Source organism: Mesocricetus auratus, unplaced genomic scaffold (assembly GCF_017639785.1).
Source record: "Mesocricetus auratus isolate SY011 unplaced genomic scaffold, BCM_Maur_2.0 Super-Scaffold_100008, whole genome shotgun sequence".
Lineage (NCBI taxonomy): Eukaryota > Metazoa > Chordata > Mammalia > Rodentia > Cricetidae > Mesocricetus > Mesocricetus auratus.
In genome coordinates this window covers 44,420,569-44,440,445 of record NW_024429192.1, presented here as the reverse complement: position 1 = coordinate 44,440,445, position 19,877 = coordinate 44,420,569, and the positions used below count along the sequence as shown (strand labels likewise).

Below are 19,877 nucleotides of genomic sequence, written 5' to 3'. Positions count from 1 at the left end.
AAAAAGAAAAGAAAAATAATAAAACTATTTCTTAAAAGTTAAAAAAAAAAGAAAGAGTTCTGTGGACATCAGCCTCAACTCAAAGCAAAAAGAAGATCACATGAAATGATTACATGCAAACTAGCTCTAGGAAACCAGCTTAGTTCTCTGTGTGCACTTGAACTAACTTCATTGAAGTTTGCATTCAAAGTATGGCAGTCTACAGTTTATGCCAGCACTTAAAGTTAACATATTAGTTTGAGCAATTATTTATATTGGTATTTGCCAATCCCCACTCTGCTCCCCAAGGAGGGTGAGGCCCTCCATGGGGGATCTCCAAAGTCTGTCATATCATCCTGGGCAGGGCCTAGGCCCTCCCTCATGTGTCCAGGCTGAGAGAGCATCCCTCCATGTGGAATGGGCTCCCAAAGTCCATTTGTATGCCAGGGGTAAATACAGATCTACTATCTAAGGCCCCATGGATTACTGAGGCCTCTTCACTGATACCCAAATTTAGGGGGTCTGGATCAGTCCCACGCTGGCCTCTCAGCCATCAGTCTGGGGTCCATGAGCTCCCATTTGTTCAAGTCAGCAGTTTCTGTGAGTTTCACCAGCCCAGTATTATCCCCTTTACTCACCACTCCTCCCTCTCTGCTAGCACACGGGGTCCATAGATAAGCTTCTTTCCAAAGCTCTCAGACAGTCTACTCCGGTATCTGTCTAGTCTGGTATCTCAACAGGTAGATGGATCAAAACCTTGGTACTACTAATATATATATATATATATATATATATATATATATATATATATAGCTTTGTCAGTTGGGCGCGGAGGTGGACCTGGAACCTAGTATAAATGGTGTGGGCTTATAGCTTATATTTTCAGGGGCCACCATCAATCATAGCTCCATGGCGACCAATTTGATGTCAACCCTGATCCTTAATCTGAACAATTGTCCTATACTGAAATAGATTGCTTCTGATTACATACAGATGAACTTGTGACCCAACTCTATCAAAAGCTAGACTGACACCTAGAGCTACAGGGATCTGAAGAAGACCTTAACTTTGGATTCATGGAGCCCTGCCTGCCACATGAGCAAGTCTAAGGTCATGTTCCACCTATAGCATGTGTCCATGGTATGGCTTAAATCACAGTTTCTTGAAGCAGACCCTGTACCAGGATCCATGCCAAAGTTGGATTCTCATTTCACATGTCATCCTCACATGGTTATTATCTTTCTCCACACTCAGTTGCAAGGCTTGGGAAAGACATGCTGAATAGTGTGAAACTACTTTTCTATTGCTCCAGTGTGCCTTTTCTTTTCCCTATTTTATACCCAGATGGCGCAGCCCATCATGTAGACGTCTCAACTCTTGTGAATGTGTTTTCAAGTGTAGAATTATCCTGATTGACAGTTTTATAGGAGAGGAAGCACTGAAATGTCCTATTCTGCTTGCTTATTAACATCCAGATTAAATTAGTTCTCATCTTCAGGAAAAGTAGTTCCAGGCTGAGGTATGAGACATAGTAAAGTGCTTACCTTATCATATACAAAGCTTTGGGTACCACGCCCCAAAATGATGAATTTCTGGCTTCTACCATAGCATGTGTGGGTCTCTGAATTCTATCTCCAGTATACATGTGAATGAGTTTTTGCGTTAAATCCCTAGCATGTGTGAGTCTCTGTGTTCAATAACCAGCAACAAAAATATCTCTAAAACATTTTAGACTGATATCAACATTAGTTCTGTCTTATTTTCATTTGGCACTTTGACTTGTACATAATAATTTTAGAATTAATGATGCATTCTTTATGAGAAATAAGTCAATAATGAAGCCATGCTATTAGACTTTTATTATGTTCACAGTTACTGGCACTGTTTGAATAATTGTGTATTGCACAAGTGCATCTGGAAAGAAACCTCAAATGAAGCATAAATTAGAGAATTAATATGTGAAAGAGGACTTTTTAAATTGTAAACATCTATCTCTTCATCTTGTAAAAAATCATTGATGGCACTTTGTTTTCCCAAACCTTTTAATGAATGCTTTTTCAAAATTTATCAGAAACCGATATCTGATAGACAAAAACTCTGAGTCTTTCTCTCTCTCTCTGCATGTGAACTTTACTATATAAATATATCCATGTATGAAAGACTGCTATCAGATCTGGTATCAGGGATATATAAAAAGTAAGTCAGCAAAGATAGAAATAAAAACCAAGTTTATTTTAGCCTGTCTTATTTCTTTTGGCTTCATCACATTCGAAGACTTGGGGAAAACTTTTCTGTGCAGTTAAATCAATACCAACCATGAAGAATTGATAAGCACATCTACAGAGGGAAAAAATGTCATTTTAAAAGGACAAACATTATAAGAGAGTAGCAATTGGAAGTAGCCCCAAAGCCCATGATTCCTCCACTCCCCTATAAGGGGACACCTTTGTGAGACTGCATCTAGGGTTCATCTGCCTTCTCCAGGGAAGAAGCTCCTAGCAAAGGCTTTCCCTCCTGTGTTCCCCCATCCAATGACAGTCCTCAATGTCCTTATGTTCAGGGCATTGGTGGATGGAGATGAATGTGTCCAGTCAATGATCACAGCTAAGGATATAAAGCTTCTCTGTTAATGAATGTCCTTTCCGCCTGAAGGGCAAGGACCACTGCATAAACATTTTCACTGAGTGTTGTTATCTGTTTGTTTCTTGACCAGCTACCGGGTTTGGCTTTTGCCTGAGCTGTGAAGGTACATGTCTCTAATACCAACCACTTGAAGGAAATAAAAAGCTCAAAGCCAGCTTGGGAATCTTAGAGAGAATCTGTCTCCAAAGACAAAATGTGAAAATGAGAGATGGGGCTGTATGTCAGGGACAGAGCACTTGTGTATAAAGTCCAAGGCCCTGAGATCAATTCAGGACTGCAAAAACAAGGTGAGATTAAATAAGGAACTTAAAGTCTCCCTGACCTGTCTTAAAGAATTAGGTATTTGTTTTACAAATGACTTATTACTCCCTACATACAAGCACATAGACATGCAGAGGATGTGGCACTGAACTACTTAGATGTAATTCATCTTTAAAAAGAATTTCCAATCATAAAAGCACAGTGCTTGAAAGATAAGTGAACTTATGAACGATGCTATTAGATGGTGCTTAGACTTCTTTCAACTGTATTGCACCTCCCTTACAGCTTTGAACTCTAGAATCATTATTGAAGTCTGTATCTCCACATAACAGAGATTGCTTTGAAGTGGAAATGAGTGATCCGACAGAAGGTAAGGGGACCTGGTGTGTGTGTGGAGTTTGGGGGGTCCTGGATCTTTGTCTTTACACTGTCCCTCCACCTTGATGCCAGCTGGGCTCCCTCTTATTCCCAAGAACTGGTCTTACCCTCTGGCCCAGTTTAGATATTTGTGCTTCAAGCCCTGTTCTATTTCTGTCTTTATCTTAACATGTGTTTGTATCCCGGAGTCTTCTTGATTGCAATCTTGGTGTCTCTGCCTTAACCCTACATGTAGATGGCACTAAGTCAGCACATCTACAGCTTCCTGGAGGCCACATCATGATTCAGGAAGCACTGACACTGTGTCTTAGACTGTCACTTTATACCTAATGCTGTATCTCAGAATTTGTACAGTTCAGTGCTTTTGAGATTTTATTTATATATAAATAAAAGGATATAATACACACATATATACATATATATATATATATATATCCTTTAGATTGCTGTCTTACTGAGTGGTGGTAGCACATACCTTTAATCCCTCCGGAGGCAGAGGGAGACATCTGTGAATTTGAGGCCAACCTGGTCTACAGAGCAAGTTCCAGGACAAGCTCCAAAGCTTCACAGAGAAACCCTACCTCAAAAAATAAAACAAACAAACAAACAAAAATACTAGATCTAGGGTATCTCAGTGATTAAGAGCAAGTATCGCTCTTCCAGGGGACCTGAGTTCAATTCCCAGCACCTTTGTCAGGTGGCTTACAACCACCTGTAACTCCAGCTCCACACTATCTGACACCTCTGGCCCCCATAGGCACCCGTTCTCATATGCATACACACATATCTGACTCAGGGTCTAAAATACAATAATAAAGAAAGGTGAGTCACAGCCTTATTAGTGGCAATGATATTCCTTACGCTGTACAATCCCTTATGATTTTGAAGACTCTTTTCATAATATTATTTCTCTCTGAGTAAATTTAGAATTTGCCTGGTAATAATGTTGAAGGCTGTTGTAGAATCCTCCAAATACCAATGAACAACCTTTAATAAGACATAAAAATTCTTAATATGCGTTGGTACTAGTCTCCCATCAGAACATGTATTTCAGCAGAAGAGCAGACCCGCTAACTAATCTTTAGATTAAAAGCTGGCACCAGGACTGTTCCTGAAGCTTCACAGAGAAATCAAAGCTGGTACTGTCTTTTGACACAGCATTGCCCTTTTCCCAGGGCAATAGCTAATTATTGAGACTCCCCTAAAGAAAGATAACACCTATGCCCCTGTTCTTGTTGACAGTTGCCAGAGGTGTGGAGCAGAGCTGGCTGATAGTGAAGGGGCCACTCTATGTCTCAGAGAGGAAAAGGCTACTAGCAGATTTGGTTATTAGCATGCCGGTCCACCTCTGCCTAATAAAACTGTCTCCTACCCCAAAGCCACCACTTGTGACGAACTGATATTTCCTCAACAATGGTATGGCTAAGAAAGAGTTCAATACTCAGAAAACTATAATCTGAAGCCAGTCCCACTGCTTACACTGTTCCTGGAACTAACTTCGAGTAAATCTGTCTCCAAGTTTCGGCTCTCTCATCCACACAGCAAATCTATTGGTACTGTTCATAAAAGTCTATGCAGTGTTTTAAAATTTGAAACGCTGTGGGGGCTGGAGTGAAGTCTTAGAGGTTAAACACTCTTGATGCTCTCTGGAGTTCCGTTCCCAGCATCTGACGTAGCTATGACGTTAGCTCCAAGGGGGTTGACACTCGCTTCTGACCCCTGCTCATTCCCCCCACATATGTGAGAACACACACCAATGCAAGTAACTTAATTTAAAAATAAAACAAATATTTTAAAGACATGAACCTTCATCCACATAGAAAGAGCTATTATTTTTAAGTTTATCTTCTGAGATAGGTTTGCACATAGAGTGAGTGAAGCAGGGAGGAGCCCGTGGGAAACAGCACAATGTGACTGTTCCCAAGGTTGATGTGGGAGACGGCATAGGATGGTTTCAATCACCTCCTGCACAGCAGGCACCGCTGGGTAGCAGAGGTGATTCACATATTTAAAGGAATATTTGAGACCCCAAAGAATGTCTCCCGTCTCTAAAGAGTTCAAAGTCTGTTATAATAAAATTGAAATATAAATGAAAGCCACACTCTTCTGTTATCTCTTGCCAGACAAATGCACATGCATGACTAGGGGGTAGAAATATATAATTTTTTTCCTGGCCATAAGAGGAGAATGGAATTTTAACCTCTTGCTTTCCTGTCTCTTTCATTTGAACTAATAACACAACACAGAATGGTTTCAGACTGGATGACATACTTCATGGAAGGCACGGATCATTATGCACACATTTCCATCAAAAGACGTTTAAAACGTCTTGCAAAGAAAACTCAAGTTCTGAGTTTCTGCCCGTAACCACAGATAACAAGCTCATGCGTGTGCCATTTACCCAAAATACTGGTGTAAGTTGTAGATGTCACACTAAGTAAAAGTGGCTGTCTGCCCACAAAGGAACCATGGGGATCTGGTCATCTCAAGAGCACCCTTGGAATATGTGGAGAGTGCCAGTCACTAGAACAAGACATGAGTGTGGGAACCATGAAGCTTCCTGGCCTCGGGTAGTCCTCTGGGTTTCTGTTCTGAAGATGGCTCTCCCTCTGTGCCAGCATTACAGGAGGGTGAGTCCGTGTGAGGCTCCTGGGATCTGGGCATTTGCTCCTGCTCCTCTTCATCTGAACCCAAAATTTCACCCTTCAAGGAGTGGATGCTTCCTGGTATTGAGATTCTCTGGGAAACATCTTCTGTCTTTCCCCACATAAGAATATCCATGGTCAGAAGTAGGAGTAGGAAGAAGGTAGGGGGGCTTTTCTGCAACCAGTAAAGATGGGAAGCTGGGCAGTGGTGGCACACACCTTTAGTCCTGGTACTTGAGAGACAGAGGCAGGTGGATCTCTGAGAGTTTGAGGCCAGCCTGGTCTACAGAGCAAGTTCCAGGACAGCCTAGGTCTACACAAAGGAACCCTATCTCAAAAAAATAAAAATAAAAAATAAAGATAGGGAGGGAATCAGAGGTCACTCTTGTCTAGTCTATGGTTTAATGGGAGAGGCCATTCTGTAAATCTGTCTCTTATTGGTTGTTGAATAAAGCACTGTTGGCCAATAGGGAAGTAAGATAAGTGGGACTAGGAGTCGAGCAGGACTCTGGGGAGGAGAAACACAGGGAGTCATCATGTAGCTGCCATAGGGGTAAGAAATCCAGACCCTATTCTCCGATAAGAGAAATACTTAGATTAACAATTATGGGGTAAATACTTAAGTCAGAGCTAGCCAGTAAGAAACAAGCAAGGCCAACAGCTTCATAAGTAATATAGCCTCCTGTGTGTTTATTTGGGACTGATGCGGCTCTGGGACCAGGCTGGCGGAAAGGCTTCTCTCAACAGTGTTTGTAGGCAGGAACTCAGAACCTGAGTTTTCTTTGCAAGACAATTTTAATGTCTTTTGATATGTGTGTTATCATAGTCAAAATGCAGGGACACCATGATGAGACTGATGCAATTCCTGGCAACGCAGAGGTGGTGAAAGACTCTCAGGTGATGAACAGCAGTGGGTGAGTGAGGAGAGAGGTGGTGAAAAGCTGTTCTGCAGCCACAGTCATGACCTTGGGCATCCGGCTTACATAAGTGAGCATCCTGTCTTACAACAGAGAATCTAGAAGTCCCAAGAAGAGAGGATGCGATACAATAAAAACCAACTTCAGGGTAGGGGGCCTTCATGTCCCTTTTTATTTAGCTGATATTTTCAATTAAAACAATTTAGATGCACATGTATTTTGTGTATCTTTAGTGTGTTATTGTTTGCTGCTTGTCAACTAGAAAACAGTTGTTTTACTATACTGAAATATAGCCACCATCTAGTGGCCAGATCTGGCTACGGCAGACTTATGCACTTGTGGATGAGAACTTTCCACATCGTTTTCTGGGCTTCTTTAAAGATAAAGTTCAGTGAAATTGGAAACTATGGTGTTGACAGTACCTCAAGGGAAAAGTGTTTTCTCTAAAATTTCAACGCACTCTCCAAACATCCCAGACTGTTTCCAAGATAATGGATTGCTCTCTTAAACCTGATAGCTAGACCCCACTGTGAAGACAACACCCATACAACTAACTCATTGTAATGGAGAGATGGAGCTGATGCCGACATAGAACCTTCACCCTTATCTTCTAGTGTCTTTGGTATGGGAAGGTACTGTGCAGGCTACCATAAGAGAAACATAAACACCAACCCAATCACAAAACCTTTGATCTACAATCCTCCTGCCTGCAAAACATGCTAGGGTAACAATGGCGGAAAGCTTGTAGGAGTAACCAGCCACTGTCTGATTCGTCTTATGACACACAAGATGGGTGACCAAGAACCAGAGACTAGATAGCCCAGTGACCTAGAGTAAAACCGAATACTACTTGTTGAAAACAAACCAAAAGTAACAGTTAAATGACTCCTGATGACATTCTGTGGTACTCATAGATCAGTGCCTTGCTCAACCATCAATAGAGATGCTCCCTCCTGCAGCAGATGGGGACAAATACAGAGACCCAAAGACACATATTATACAGAGAGTGAGACCTGGGAACATACAGCTTTAATTTGAATGTCTCCACCAAATCTGCTCTCCCCACCCCAGCTCAGGAAACCCCATGGGAGAGGAGACAGAAAGAGTGTAAGAGCTGGAGGTGAGGGAGGACCAGGAGAACAAGTCCCTTTGAATCAACAGAGAAAATTCATACTAGCTCACTGAAGCTGAAGAAGTATGGACAAGGATCACACAGTTCTGCACCATGACCTCTGCATATATATCACAGTTTTCAGTTTATTATTTTTATGGAATGTCTTAATGTGGGAATAAGTGAGTATCTGATACTTGTAACTTCTCTTGGGATTCTTTTCCTCCTGTTGGTTTTCCCTGCTCAACTTCAGTGTAAGAGTTTTTGTTTTATCTTATTATATATTATTTTGTTGTGTTTGGTTATTGCCACTTAGAATCCTGTTCTTTTCTAATGAAAGACATAAAGGGAGTAGATCTGGATAGGAAGGGAGGTGGGGAGGAACTAGGAGAAGCAGAGAGAGGGAAAACTATAATAAGGATTTATAAAAAAAGAAAGAAGGAAGGAAAAAGAAATGAAAAAGATATTTTAAAGCACAAATTCTGGAAAACAAGGAGTTTTGAAGTAGCCACATTGGACTAGTGACCAGCACCTCCTGTGAGGTTTTCCAGCCAAAAGTGACTTAGCAATACCTTATTAGAAAGGTACAAACTTGAGCAAAAGATACAACAAAACAATCTTTAATGACTGTTATCTGTACTCCTATGGTCAGTGTAGCATGACTTACAATAGCCTGGATGTGGAACAACCCAAATGTTCATGAGTTAACGGATAAAGACACTGTGGTATATACAAAAAGTGAAATGCTATTAACCCCTCCAGAAAAGGGAAATCCTGCCACCTGCTTGAAGAGATAAACGTGGGGCCATTCTGCTAAAGGAAAAGAATCATCTCATGGGAGAGGGTAGAATACAAATTTCTAGGAAGTGGAAGAAAGACACAGTAAAGACAAGCTAGAAAATGAGAACCAACATGCCTACCTACCTAGTTCTAAAGCACAAAACTGTTTATAATAATCTTACTTTGAGATTTATCACAAAACAACTGCAGTTGCAATTTCATGAGTTCTACCTTCAATTTACATGGCTGTAACTATGTGTCAAAGTCTTTGCATGTTCTCTCAGGCCTTCACAATCTACCACCCGACATCTACTCCATCTTTTCCTCTTGCCGCATTGTCTCTTGACCAGGATAATTCAACCATGGTTGTCTAATTGCTATTCCTTGACTCTGAGTATATTTCTGTCTCGGGGCCTTTGTACCAACTCCATGTTTTCAACTAACTAGTTTTTTTCTTCCTCTCACCTTAGGTTTCTATTTAAATATTTCTTCAAAGACACAAACTCAAAGACTCATCAAACTCTAAGCTCCTTTTTCTTTAGCTGATTTCATTTTTGATACATGTTATAATACCGATGTTGTATTGTTTAACATTTTTTAAAAGATTTGTTTTTATTGTATGTGTATTGGTGCTGTGTTTGCATGTGTCTTTGCATCAGATGCATGCAGTGCCTGAGTAGACCAGAAGGGGGAACTAGATGCCATCAAGCTGAAATTAGAAACAGTTGTGAGCTATCCTGAGTACTGGGAACTGAACCTGGATCCTCTGCAATAGTAACAAGTGAGCCATTTCTCCAAACCCAATGTTCTATTATTTATTTATAGGTTCAGAGAAACTCTCTAAATCTACAATACAATTTCCATAAGGGGAGGGACTCCATTGTGTGGGCCACTGTTCTCTGGAGGAGTGTTGGTGGAGGGCTAAGTTTAATGAGTACCCTGAAGTATCTGGGCAGGGATATAGTTAGACAGACCAAAGCCTATGCAGACTCAGCATGATGAGGCTGAAGCCACTGATTCTGACAGACAAGAAAGCACCCAGAACTTTCTGGACAAGTGGAGCTTATATACAACGGGATAATGGAGCCCTCATTAGCTTGAGGCACAGGCAACTATTAGAAGCTGGGGATCAAATAATAGACTACAGGTCTCTCCATTCAGACTTTGTCCATGTTGAGTGGTCTTTGTGTCTTTAGCCCATAAAATTTTCTCCTCTGACATTTTCTTTTCCTCTCCTTCCTACACACCAGTCTAGTATTTTGACAATAGCTAGAAAGAGGAATGACCTCAGGACAGAGCTCTCATCTCCATGCTTCCTGTCGATCCCAGGTGCAGAAGAAGGACACCCTTCTGAGTTCTATTCTGAGTGAGAAGTATGGCTGCACAAAAGGGTCTCAACTGAGGTGGCAGGACCAGAACCCTACCCTGGGTTATAGGAATGCAATTTGCTACAAATTCTATACTGTAGGTGGAGGAGAGGTTGTTGTAGAGTCTGCAGGGCTTTGTAGCAAACAAGTCCTCAGCCCAACTAGGAACAATCTTTTCACCCACTTAAAAGAACATAAGAATGTCAACACCAATTACCTGTGCAACCTGTAGTTTTCAAATTTCATAAGTTAGAAAAACCATATGAGTGGGAGACTTACAGGGCTAATTCAGCATTTGCGTTTGACTGAGATAGGCTTGCCTGGGTGTGTGGACTTCTGTTTCTGTTACCAGGGCTCTTAGTATTTGCAGCATGCTGTTGCCCATACTCACCTCCAACCACTCTCTTATGTCTGCTGATAAGTATGCTGAGTAGTATTCACAAAATATTTTATTACAGAATATTTCAAGCAAATACATAAGTACAGCATAATGCTATGACCTATAAGACTCAACTGTTAGCCCTCTATGAAAATACACTCCCCTACACATGATGTATGCTTTGACTGAATCTCAGAAACAAAGTTTATCTGTTACTTGACCAAACACATATATCTTCTTGTTGAATAAAGGCTAGAACTAATTGTTTTACAACTGCAAACTTCAGAGATACAGGATGGTTTTTCGTCTTTCTTTCCTGTTTTAAATATCTGGATGTTGATCTTAGGGTCTCATATAACGCAGGTAAGTGCTTCATCACCAAGCTATATCACAGGACTCATTTTGTTAAAAAAAAAAGGCCTTTCACACATATTTTAAGTTGACCATGAAAGCTTAAACTTGAGAAGCTCCCTCCTCAACACCAATCTGGGAATAGAAGCCTGCATGACAAGTCTTTTAAAGGGTTTGATTTATTTCCACCAAGGTTAGCAGGTGGGATGTTTAGAACTGTTTCTGCTCACATCTGACAAGACAACTTTGTAAGCCATAGATCCTCTTGCAAGTAAATACTGACATCAAGTCTCAATGTGCTTAAAAACCAAAAGTCATGAAGACACTGCCATGAAGATGCCTAAAAGAAAATCAGAGCTGAGGGCCAGAGAGATGCAGTGGCCAAACCCTTCAAACACCTGAGCTGTCAGGCAAACAAGTGAAATGGCAACAGCTGCCTTGGGCTGTCTCGAGGGTGATAAATGAAATGCTGGCCAGCAGCTCATCTATTTTCTCTTTAAACAGTTGGCCTATGTTGTGTGGGACTGCCTGCTGCAGATGGCGTGGATATGCATGCCTGTGACTGGCTGAGTCCTGGCCCATCTCGGTTATACTAGTTACTACCTCTGAGAAAATATAATTAGCACCCATCAGGGAACATCTAGGGGAGCAGACAGAGGTTCAAATAGGTTACTATAGGCCCCACATCTGGAAAGGGAACCCACATGGACAACATCACACAGAGCTTTTGGTTCCCTGGCTTACCAACCTGACCACACATTCTGTCGGGTTATGCCTCTCCTAGAATTCTTTTCATGAAGTTGTCTCAAATTCACTGATGTTTGAAGTGGATAAAGCATAGTACCATGAACCTCCTGGCTAAAACCTTCCCATAAAATAGGTCCTGATAGACATTTTATGACAAGAAAAGTGAAAGTACTCAGAATACTGAGTAGCTGGTAATCCCATGCAGAACCTTTCTGTAAAACAGCTATTCTGAATAGTCCACTAAACACAATCAGCTGTTCATTTCTAAGAAGCATGACTTTCCAAATACATGGGAACAGGGCACAGCTTTCCTACTCCCGGGGACCTGTTGGACCAACAACAAATTTGATGTGAAGTCAGAATGAATTCTGGAGGGAAGTGATATGAGGAAATCAGTCCCGGATTTCCTTGGTACATGATAAAATAAAATAAAATCTCTTAAATGCATTTAGAGGCAGACATTTTAGTTAAACAGGGCATGTTTCCCTGTGACATGAGTCAAAGGAAGCAAAAGAAAACAGGAAAGAAAATTGTGAGAACAGAATGCCCAGATTCTCAAAATAAAAAGAAATTGTGGAAAGACATGAAATTAGTCATTTTTTAAAATTCAACTATTTTCTGTCCCTGAAAAATAAAGTGGTAAAGGTTTTGGAATAACTCACAGAAATTTCTCAATAAAATATGACAATAAATCTCACTTAATAAATTTAGTTTCCTGAAGAGATGTACCAGATAAAGGAAATATGTCAACATAATTATGTTACCCTGGCTCAGAAAAACACGACTATCAAGATACTATTTTAAGTCAATGAAACAATACAAAGAAAACTTCTATTTTTTATCTTCCCTTTGAGTTCAGAAAAATGTATATCCTCTGACCCACTCACTGCCCACTCCTTCGGTAAGAAGTCTAAATTTATTTCTACCATATTACCACCCATGTTATCCTTGAGTACATTGTCTTCTTTGCCCTGTGTCTTATCATTACTGTGGATTTTGACTGCAATTTCTGTGAGTTATCTATCACCCAGTAGGACCATATTTTCCATACAATATTATAATATTTCATAGAACTTTTTGCTTGTAATTAATTAAGGCAAAACAAGACAGAATCCAAAGGACATTTTCTTTAAAAATCTCTTTCTTAAACAATTATGGTTTAAATCTCTACCTGTAATAATTCCAGAGGGTATATGGATCAGGGGGGGTGTTTCCTATGAATCAACTAAAGTCCTCCTCCATTATTATAGAATGAATTGAATGCACTCAGTTTATTTTCAAAAGCATTTTCAGGCTGCTGCTGCTGCTTCCTCCTCCTCCTCCTCTTACTTCTCCTCCTCTCCTCTTCTTCCCTCCCCCTCCTTCAAAAAAAACCACCAAATGGGGATGACACCAATGCTGATGAAGCCCAGGATTAAGAGACAACCCAGCTTGAGAAGAGGATTCAGCAGTGATCTTAGGAGCTAAGGTCTTGGTTGAGGTGTGCTAGAGGCCTCATGGCTCGAAGAGATAAAGCCAAAGACAAGGAGTGGATCCCTGTCACCAAGGTGGGCCTCCTGGTTAAGGTCATGAGTATCAGGTCCCTGGAAGAGATCTACCTGTTCTCCCTGCCCATTAAGGCATTAAGGAATCTGAGATTATTGTTTTCTTTCCCTTGAGCACATCTCTGAAGGATGAAGGTCATGCTGGTGCAGAAGCAGACTTGGGCTGGCCAGTGGACCAGGCCCAAGGCTTTTATCACTCTTGGGAACTACAATGATCACATTGGTCTTGGTGTTAAGTGCTCCAAAGAAGCAGCCACTGCTATCAAAGGGTCATCATCTTGGCCAAGCTTCCCATTGTCCCTGTGCGGAGAGGCTACTGGGAGGACCAGATCGACAATCCCCACAGTGTTCCATGTAAAGTGACAAGCCACTATGGCTCTGTGTCAGTGGTCTCATCCCTGCCCTCAGAGGCACTAGCATCATCTCTGCTCCTGTGTCCAAGAAGCTGCTGCTGCTGCTGGGTATTAATGACTGTTACACATCAGCCAGGGGCTGTGCTTTTCCAAGGCCACCTTTGATGCCATCTCTAAGAACTACAACTACCTGACCACTAGTCCCAGGAAAGAGACTGTGTTCACCAAGTCTCCTTAGCATGAATTCACTGAGCAGATTGTAAAAACCCACACCAGAGTCTGTTCAGAGGTCCCAGGCTCAACATGAGGTCAACACATTAGGGTTTTTATACAAGAAAAATAAAGTGAATTAATTTTTGTTTGTTTTTCGAGGCAGGGTTTCTCTGTGGCTTTGGAAGCTCTCCTGGAACTAGCACTTATAGACCAGGCTGGCCTTGAACTCACAGAGATCTGCCTGCCTCTGCTTTCCGAGTGCTGGGATTAAAGTCATGTGCCACCACCGCCCAGCTGTAAATTAAATTTTTAAAAGTGTTTTCTGTTAATTGCTTATTTAGACACTGGATAACATCCCTCTATTTTGTTTAATATTTTTTGGCCTCAACATAAATGATTGCTCTATATGCCTTTAGCTATTCCATATCTTCATTTTCCAATACCGTATATAAAAGATCTTGGTTAATGGAACTTTTTCAATGTACCCAGCTGTTGACCTCATGTCCAGAAATGATCTACAAGTGACAATTTTCAGAGCTAACTTCTGAAGAAATAAAGTAGTATCTCCCTCGAGATTCCCTCTCAGCTTGTCTTATGATTATGGTTCTCTGCACCATCATCTGAGGGCTCTCTTCCGGATCCTAGAACACTCTAGCTAACAGGAACAGGCTTGCATATACTTTCTTTGCATTCACTTTCCTGATTTTACCTAATCAAAATGGATAGATTCCACAAAACACAGGCAATCCAAAGAGTGCACAGGAATTCTTTTGTAAGATGCATATTCTGCAAACACAGACCATTATCTTGTAAACACAACCCTCAAGATGACTGAATGTCCTTGACAATTTTCATTTTCCTTTCTGTGTGCCCTGAGAAGCTGCTTGAAGGGAAGTCACCTGAGAGATCCTGTTCCTCCCACTGGGTAATAAAGATCATTTGATATAAGCATATGCACTATACATGTGTACACCAAAGGCCTTGCTTAAAACATCTATAAAAAAAAGTGTTCACCCTTACAGTTGACTTTGCATTTACCAAGAGTCAAATATTCTAACTATGGGAGATCAGAGAGTTGAGAATTCACTTTTCAAAGCAAGAATATTAAATTAATAAAAGCATCCTTATCCTTTCTGCTTACTTACAACAATGGTATTTATAAGATACTATTTGAAGATCATACAGGAGGTAAATGAAAACTCTTTTTAGTTTTATTTATCACTAGTTCACTGCTATAGAAGTGGTACTTCTGGGAGAATGGAGCTAATAAATGAGGTAGGCTAATGTTTCATGCAATAGCCAACTTTATTCAGCACATCAGACAATTTATACTCTGAATATTAAAAAGAGTCAAATGAGTAGAGTGTATAATCATAAGAGGTATATACACAAGTCACAATAGCTAACTGCAAAGGATAATCTGAAGTAAAATCACTTCTGTCTGGTACACCTGCAAGGGGGTACACAAACATAATCTATGGACAATTCTGTGTTTTTGAAGAAACTGAGGTCACAAGACTCTTGCCTTAGTTTCTCAGAGTTTTCTCACAAGCACAGAAATCTCTTCACACAACTCCATTCTTGGACCATGTTCTGACAATCACTTTTTCAGAAAATACACAGGAGCCAGGCAGTGAGATCTAAAATTAATACAGTAATTTACTTTATATGATGTCTGCCTAGACCACAACAGCTCAACCTTGGGAATAAACCTTGTAAATATAATAAACAACTTTTACTATCAAACCCAAACACCACTGACATTTGGGTCAATGCCAGAAATAGACATTGATCAAAAGTGCTCAACTTCTCTCTCTCAAGAATGGTAACTTGGGCAATGAAGCAGCCATTCATAAGCACATGGAGCCACAAAACAAAAACAGTAAGTTGTGTGCTACTGAAGCCCATCTTCATCCACTTCTATAGTTTCTATGCATCATCCCTATTTTTTCTAACAGTAGTCTTTTTTTGCTTTTCTTAATGTAGTTTATCATAGCCTCACCTGGTGAAAGTGAGGCTAATGAATACTGAAGAAAAGAGTGTTGAATGTGAGTCACTAGCTCAGAACTGATCTAATGGTCCTTGAAGACAAACCATTGGAATTCTTCCTCTGACTCACCTACAGTTTTGCCAGAGTCTTGGTTTCCTGCTCATTTCATCAAATTGGCAATTACACATGTGATTCTGTATGACTTTGTGAGCATAGATGGCTAGAGCTGACCTGCCTTGGATTTCAGAATCAATTCAACAATCTCTATAGCCAGCTGTAGTTCATTCACTCCTGTCCTCATTATTTTTCTAAACCTGTAGATGGTCACTCTAGCTCCCATATTGTGTCTATTAAATGATGTCCTGTCTTTATCTATGTCTAAACAAATTAAGGGACTTTCATGAAGAAATATGGAAAAAAACTGGTACTCTTTCCTTTTGGACATCTCTACACATCCATACCTCTCTAACACTGACTAAAGAAGAACATTCAGTATCATGTTAATGCTTGATATAGAAAAGACAACATCATGTCAGATGTAGTGGTACATTCCTTTAATCCTGACACTTGGGAAGTAGAGGCAGGCAGACCTCAGCAAGTCTAAGGTCAACTTGATCTACATAGTTTCAGGCCAGCCAGTGCTACATAGGGAAATCTTGTCTCAAAAAAAAATTAAAAGACTGTCTAACAATCAACAACCACACAAAAAGAAACAAAATTAGTCAGGCTGAGGTAGACCAAGGGTCCTAGTTCTTCTATATGCCATATCTCCTGACCAGTTACCTCAAACTGCCCCTTACATTGACTCATGAAGAGGCATTATGACACATTTCCAAAAAAGGTTCTTCCTGTCTTTGCTCCCATTAAATACTATTACTTCTATGTCCTAGTCATGTTCTTCTTTATCCACACCTTATACCACCAATGATGTAAGGGATTTGTCTGAGAGCATTAAAAAAAGAGTAAGATGGATAATCAGATCTAAGGGATATGCCTAACTACCAGAATGACACCCATACTTCAATTCCCCCATAAATTAGAAAGATGAAAGTTGTTCCTGATGTCTCAATGTAACACTCTAATGTATTACTCTACTCACACTTGAATCACAGAGAAAAGCAAATGTTTTTCCCCTTTAATCTTGATGTGATTTGAACCGTGAGGATGGACTTGAATTTAGCTGTTGACACCTCTATGGCTAAAAAAGCCAGTAGAGCCCAGTTCCACACTCTAATTCTCTGTAGCACATATATCTAGGTGTTTGCCCAGTCTAAGTGGTGGGAACTCTACATAGATAGTCCACAGTGGGCTATGCCATAATCTGGTGGGTATGGTTTTCCAAGTCTGATCACATTTTTAGTACAAACTGCAATGTTAACGGGACGCTCATCTGATACTTACAGATGTTAGAACACAAAAACATTGCATTATTTCTCCAAATCAGAACCCAGCCTAATCCAAATCAATATACACTTAGATAATTCCGTATAACTTATGTCTATAAGTGTTTTCCATGTTTTTCTCACTATTGTCAAAACATTTTAAAAATCTATTCATTGCATTTGTATATGAGGAAGCCAGCTGGATGTATATGGAGATCAGAGAACAACTTACACTGTCTGATTTTCTCATCATGTGAATTCCAGGGATCAAACTAAGGTGCTCAGGTTTGGCCGTAAGCATCTTTACCCACTAAGTCATTTCAACAGCCCTCTCATTACTATTCATATTATCCATAAAATTCTTATCATTTTTCTTAGGTAAGTTAATCTCATTGTCCTTGCTGACTGATGGAACCTTGCTATTACATCTGTAACATGTATTGTAACAAGAAACTGAGAGCTACAGATAAAGACATGTCCTTTACTATGGAAACATTCTTCTGAAGCTGATCATGACTTCTTCTTACATCCTGTCTAGAAACCACACACACAGCTTTATGTGAGACAAGGAAATCTGGGAAGTAGGTAAACATTTTCATACCCCTCCCCTTTCTTTTTCTAGCTCAAGTCTCATCCCCTCAGAGTTTTATTTGATTTGCTAGTTCTCATTTCTTTTATTCACTCCAAAATTGCCACTCCATTTAACATGTGTCAGGCATTTTAAGACTTAATTATATGCTGCCTGATAGTGTTTCATGTATGCTAAGGTCCTACAGGACATAGGTGTACTACATTTCTTTGCAAATCCACACAGTTTCTATAGCAGTAAGTGCTTAATAATACCTGCTGTATAATTGAGTTTCCTTTTGTATTGCAGCCTGGAGTAGTTACACAAGAACTTGGTACTTGTACCCAGTTAGAGTGAGTCTACTTGATGGAAAGAGAGAGGTATGATGTCCATGAACTTAGAGGTGTGTGTGTGTGTGTGTGTGTGTGTGTGTATTTGCAGTCTTGCATGCACATGATCTGCATAATGAATAAATACAACCAAACATTGATCTACAGATGGTGGTGACCACTGCATATATATGAACATAAACATGTGTGTTTGCACATGTATTTGATAAAAGGCGAAAGATTTATAAGATCTGAAGAGAACCCAGAGTATGCACATGTATTTGTAACTAGCACCAAAAAAATGAGCCTAAGGGTTCTAATTTGGAAGTCATTTCTTGCTTGCTATTAAAAAAAACGCAATTTCATCCTATTTATATTATATGGTTTTTGTCATTAGAATAAAAATATTGAAACAGCAAACAAGAGAATCTTACATAGGCAAATAAGTCTATGTTGGGCTTTTGCACTCTATTTATTTAGCAGAACAAAAGGCATAACATGAGGAAGGAATAATGGATACTTTACAGAAATCTTTTACAGAGTTTTACAGGGGATTAAGTCACTAAATCCAACTGACTCCAACTGATCTAGATAACAGACAAACACTATCAAGCAATATCAGAATGCCACTTCTAGCATTTATAGGGGATATTCACTTTATAAGGCTGCTGTTAGAAACATTTTGTTTTCAACAAATGATTATCACAACACACAAACACCTATGCATTACTTGGGTCAGGGGCATGCAAGAGTACATAACTTGAGATTATAACTATGCTTTAACATCGATTGTCAAAGTTTATTGCCTAGGAAACCTTAAGGCAAGTAAAGTTGGTGGCTATATTGTTCTTTTAAAGGGATGTTAAACAAACAAACAAAAACTTAGTATGTAGTAGGATAGCAGTATTAAGTCTTAAGTAACCTTGGGGTATATTATCAACTGTGACTGTTAGATCCAGCAAAAGTTCAAGTCTCTTAGGATATGAGGTATTTTTATACTACTGCATTGCCACGTAAGTCCAGTCTACTAGAAAGTGTTCCAAAGAAGAAAGAAGATTCATAATTCAACCTTAGCTTCTTGAAAACTTACTCTGAACCCTTTTGATATGGTAAAACATAGAAGGAGCCAAAAAGAAGGAATTCTACCCAATACTAAGAATGAACTCCACATCCCTAACTCTTTTTATTTGACATACTGACCTGTTTCTCATCTGCAGTATCTCAGCCTTACTAAAGTCAGAGTCTGAGCTCTCTCTATCCATGTCTGCATACTCAGTTCACAGATGAGTAACCGACTATCAACATCAGAGAGTAAGTTTTAGAACTGACAGGGGGACAACAATGATTCTTTTATTGCCAGTTCTATGTCTATTCTACTGTATTTTGATTCCTGAGGATATAAATATATTGAGGTTCTCTATACAGAAACAGTAGGAGAAATAGAGCCAGATAGAGATAACAGAGTTGGAAGATGATAAAGTTGCTAGCCCATATCCTGGACATAAAGGTGGGGGTACTCATTATGATTTCTGGATTTTACTTTGCCCTCTTACAAATGAGAGCTATTTTTAGGTCACAGCCATCAGAAGCATCAAATTATTAGATCTATGCAAAACACTTAAAGAAAGCAGATTGATATAATATACAAGTATTTTTGTTACTCTGATGTTTAATCCTGCATGCTAAAACTTCAGAAAATATAGCAAATATGAACAGCTGATTATTATTTCTAAAGGAAGGAAGTGCTGCCATTTACTAAAACATGGTTGAACCTGAAAGAAAACAGGCTGAGATGTTTCTAATCTGATCCCCAAGCTGTTCAGACACCCCTTTGAATTTAACACTGATGTCTCAATCACTCTCCCTATTTGTCTGAAAACTTATTTGACTATTTAATAAAACCTGTTTCTTACTGACTATTGTTCTTTGGTAGTTAAAAT

At 39.7% G+C, this 19,877-nt stretch overlaps 1 pseudogene; it reads left to right on the top strand.

The window, feature by feature from the left end:
* Positions 1-13,075: 13,075 nt before the first annotated feature.
* On the top strand, positions 13,076-19,540 carry LOC121141845 (annotated as a pseudogene).
* The last annotated feature ends 337 nt before the right edge of the window (positions 19,541-19,877 follow it).